The following is a 5,153-nucleotide window of genomic DNA, read 5'->3' as shown; positions in this document are numbered from 1 at the left end:
GGTGCAGCTCCTCCTCCGGGGGTACAATCCGTGCTCACACAAAGCTTTCGTGACCTCCACCCTGAGCAATGAATACCTAGAACGTGTGGAGATGCATCGAATCTAGAATTCCATTCAGGTGATTTGCTGTACTGCTTTTTATGATGGTACGATCAGTGAGTTTTCTCTTCGACACTGATTTTTCATTTGGGCCTAACTGACATTTTCGAGTTCTCTTCATCGATCCTCTCTTTGTGTTATCACAGAATGTGTATTGAGTTTTACAAAGATTTTTTGGTCGAAATGCGAAGAAGACGACTACATGTTGCTATAGAAACAAAAAGAATAATGATTTTGTTTGTTTTGATCATGTTATTAGCGAAAGAGAGAGTCGACGAAGAGAAATCGATCAAGTCAGTTAGGCCCTTATGAAAAATCATTGTCGTCTTAATTTGTTGTCTGTCAGAATTTGCAACGGATTTTGTTCGCTAAATGTAGCCCAAATATGTTGCAGTTATCTGACATCTACTGTAACCAGATTCTTCTTCCAAAGGAGCAGTGTTGATATATTCACATTATGGTCACACTATTTTGAACGACAGTAGACGCCTAGAGTCCCATCTTGTACAGCCGGCGAATCGTTTGTTCGTTCGTTCGTGACTTGGAACAATTTCTTCCAGAGTCGTCAATCACCGTCATTGGCGCGCAAAATCAATGTTATCATCATCACTACTGACTGATAAACAGGGGCTTCGGTCAACAGGGGATGCACTTGGGCGAACAGGGTGCTAATTGTTGCCTGCCATGTGGACCGATAGTTCAATTAGCAGGTCCACTCTATCAACGCCGCAGAGATGAACTACTTTTTTCACATTCGTCATGTAATGGGCACCTAAGTATACCCCGGTAAGTGTGAGTTCAGTGTGGGTGAGCAGAGCCTCTGTAGTGTGAAGAGTAATTAAGTTTTTAGCGCGATAAACAGCCCACTTTGCACCTGCATAATCCGCTTAGTAACCAATCAGTACAGAGGCCCAGTCAAGAATAACCAACGTGCATGCAGACTTCCTAGAAGATGTAAATGTAGGGCAAACAACGATTGTGACGAATTTCCGTTGGGCTGACCGTTGTTTCTACACATGGTGGGTGTGGAAACGTGTGACTCGCCTACCTTATCATCAGCTTATGCACGGGAGCAGTTCGATAATGCGACACGTTTGGAAGTTTGCTTAAGAGTGATGCGAACTAAAGCTTATACCATTTGTATTTTGTGAAATTACTGCACGTCCATTTCTGAACAGTTCAGTTTATTTAAAAATGTAGGTCAATTCTAGTCCATTATTTGAGTTCTTATAGTAAGTAGGAATACCAGTAAAAACAAACAGACGAGAACCGAAGCGGTAAACGCGCTGGTGTTCAGCAAGACTAAGCTGAGAACCAGGCTCCTTTTCAGTTGGGAATGGAAATATGTAAAACTAGTTAATCATTTGCGACTCACTATTCATTCACTAGTACTGGTAATGATTAGACTGTCAATCGCTGCCCGGTCGTTAATGATTAAGTGTGAGCGGTTAAACAAGCAAGCGTGCGTCTAGCCTACATCACACACCTCCGCAGAAATCGCCACTACTGACTGGGTAGTAGTGGGTAGTAGTAGCTGTAGGTAATTGGCTTTAGGCGGTAGATCAACCGGTAGGATGAATATGTAATTTGTCTCTCTTGTTATCTTTTACACTGATTTGTGGTTAGGTTCTAGTGATATGTAATATTTCTTTATCACTAGCTGTCCCGTAGGCTGCGGCTTATTTTTCAAAAGTCGTTGAAACCTGGAGTTCGTAAGCTCTTCTAGATTCAAATGACATAAATAGAGAAACATCTGAGTTTGAGCCAAAAATATTGAGATTTAGAGGTGGCGCAATCGCCTCAAAGTTAAATTTTCGAATAATAAACACTTTCACTTCAAGTGCCAAAACTTTTTCAATTTTCAACCGATTTTCAATTTTTTTATGAATCTTTCACAAATTAAATTTTAAATAAAGGTGTAGAACACTAAATTTTTCCAAAGTCACGCAAAATATGAGTTTTGAAAAATCTACACTAAAACCTCTTTTATGCATGTTATTTTTATGCACTTTTAATTTATGCATCTTTTTTATGCTTTGCATAAAAAGAGGGAAAGCTACTCAGAACGAATACTGTGCATTAGAATATTTAATAATGACGGGAACTATTGCAACGGTGGCCAAGGGGTGTTTACAGAGGAGAGTAAAGGAAGGTTACAGGTTCGTTTTTGGGTGTATCCGAAGTCTCATGTGCGTTACATGGGGTCCGAGTGGGTCTAAGGGAAATTCGGAGTCATTTCAGGAAGTCCCAGAGCATTTTAGGCTGGTTTCAGAGGCGATACGGAGGCGTTTTTAGGGGTTTTGGTTTAAGGAGGATTTTTAAGGCATGTCAGGATGTTTTAGACCATTTTCGGCGTGATTCAGAGGCGTTACGGAAGCGATACGGAGGAGTTCTCGGGGTGTTCGGCGCTTCTCAGATGCGTTACATAGGGTCCGAGGGGGTTTAAGGGGGATTTTGGAGGCATTTCAGGACGTTTCAGAGCATTTTCTGTGGGATTAAGATGCGTTATGGAAGCGCTACAGAAGAGTTTTCAGGGGGTTTGGGGCCTCTCAGGTGCGTTACATGAGATCCGAGGGGATTTAGGGGTATATTAAAGCGAAGACGGCTAATAACAAGACAGACATCTACCGTCTCGCTCCATATACTTTGGGAGCTACAAGCTCACTAGCGCCGCGAACGACTTCAGGGAACAACATCATGAATGAGTGTGCGTGGGATGCTACAATTTCCGCGTACGTATTAGCATGTGCACGAACACATTCGTGTTTTAATGTTCCTGTGAATCGTTGAGGGCGTTTCAATCATGTCGCCTGCTACAGGGTGGGAGCTGCCTGTCTTTTTATTAGCCGTCTTCGATTAAAGGCATTTTAAGACGTTTCAGAGCATTTTCAGCGGGATTAAGAGGCGTTACTAAAGCGTTGCGGAGGAGTGCTCAGGGGTTTCGAAGCCTCTCAGGTGCGTTATATGGGGTCCCCGGGAGGTTTAAGGGGGATTTTGAGGCATTTCAGGAAGTTTCAGAGCAGACTCTGAAATACCTTAAAACGCCCCTGAACCCTCTTGCAACGCCCTTTAAAGGTTCCTGAGATCCCTTGAATAGCCCCTAAAGCCCCTTGGAACGCCTTTGAAACCCACTTAATATTATTGAAATACCCCAGAATTCCCTGTAATACCTTGAAAACACCAAAAAATCTTGACAGAACACCCATAAAGGCTCCTCAAATTCCCCGAAACAATCCCCAAAAATGCCCCTGAAGCCCTTTGGAACCCCCTTTTTGGGCTCTGTGGGAACTTTCTGGAAACCCCTTTAGCCCCACCTCAACTGCCCAGGAGCAAGACCTGTTCTTGCGAACTAGATTCTCTCATTAAAGCCCAAACTTAATTTATGCATAAATTTCCCTCTTTTTATGCCTTTTTTAATTTATGCACATTTTTAATTTATGCAGTCCCAGCCATGTGCATAAAAAGTGGTTCCAGTGTATTTGTTTTTCTTTTTTTTTACAAAAAAAAAAATAACTTTAGAGTCCGATATTTTTTTGACCGTTTGACCAATTTAAAATTTTTTAGCTTGCTTTTGTACATATTTTTGTTGCCTAAGAATGCCGTCATATTTTACGTGACTTTAGATAAATTTAATTTTCTACTAATTTATTTCAAATTTAATTTAATAATTGACAATCGGTTGAAAATTGAAAAATTTATGGCACTTGAAGTGAAAACACCTTTTTATTACTCGAAAGTACAACTTTGAGGCGGTTGCGCCACCTCTAAATCCCAATATTTTTGGCTCGAACTTCCTTGTGTGTTTTGGGAGGCAAAGTGGAAGTGCCGCTTTTTTAATTCGGGTTGGCCGCCTCGTCGTCGATTTGACTGTGCGCAGCGTCGTTTCTCGGGTGTAATAAGAGCGGTTGAGTGTTATTTCGGAGACGAAGCCAGTTATTGGAAGATGCTGCAGTGGACACTTGGATGAGCTCGTTCCATTTTATTTTTATTATAAATGTCAATGCTGATGTATAAAATTCTTCATTATAATATAAAATTATGCTATTTTTTGTGTATTTACTTAACAAATATTGGAAAGTTCGTGATGTCATGTTTCGGCGCTAGTTCTCAGACCACTTTTTGTTGATAATTAATATTTTTATTTCATTTTTTGCACTCACATAATAATTTGAATGGTTCGTCATCTTCGGTGTCGACATTTGTAATATTTTAGTCAAAATTAATAAATGTTTTGATTCAAATAAAGGTTGCATGAATCACTTCACTTACCAAAGTGAATCCAAATCATGTGACTCTCCCTCTCCCCACTAGCAAAAACTCCTTCCCGTGACAGTCGTGGAGAAGATGAGGTGATCTCGGTCTCTAGTAGCAACGTACGGCACACTACCCTTCCCTCCCTTCCTCGATGCCCGTAAGGACTTGGCCGGCGCCGTTATTGACTTAAACATGCTTTGAATTCTCGAAGCTGCACATTGAGAGCGGTAGCTACTCCCAAGCTCCGTTTGTATTTGTATTTGAACCTAACTTCCATCGGACTCCATTGAGTCTACATGAAACGCCAATTATCTAAAGCTACATTTAACATTATCGAATAGGGCCATCACGAATTAGTCTGTTCTTAAAAACACTAGCCGAAATCAAACAGATGGTAATTTTCGTTGAACAATATGCACATGGCCCTTATCGGCTCATTCTGTCCCTAATCCGTACGGTGATAATCAAGCCGCAGAAAGTTAGTATTTCTTAAGGACAAACGTCTTGAAATCTCGCTTCAATAGTGCATCAGAACTTCAGATGCACAAATCTCAAGACGCAAGCTTTAAACAACAACATATTTTATTATTCTGATCTTGCTCACTTGTAATTAGCTTAAAATGAGAAGCTCAGGTGCGCTGGTTTTGTTTACGAAGAGATTTGTGCCCTCGAAATCGTGAGTAGGTGCCAAAGTCGGCCATTGTGGCGGCCATGTTGGGATTCTAACAAGTCTGTCCTTAAAGTTCTAGCAGGAACATTGAAATTCACACGAGATAGGATGGCATCGATTTCGCCTTTCA

The sequence above is a fragment of the Aedes albopictus genome, unplaced genomic scaffold, assembly GCF_035046485.1.
Source record: "Aedes albopictus strain Foshan unplaced genomic scaffold, AalbF5 HiC_scaffold_687, whole genome shotgun sequence".
NCBI lineage: Eukaryota > Metazoa > Arthropoda > Insecta > Diptera > Culicidae > Aedes > Aedes albopictus.
This window is presented reverse-complemented; position numbering follows the sequence as displayed.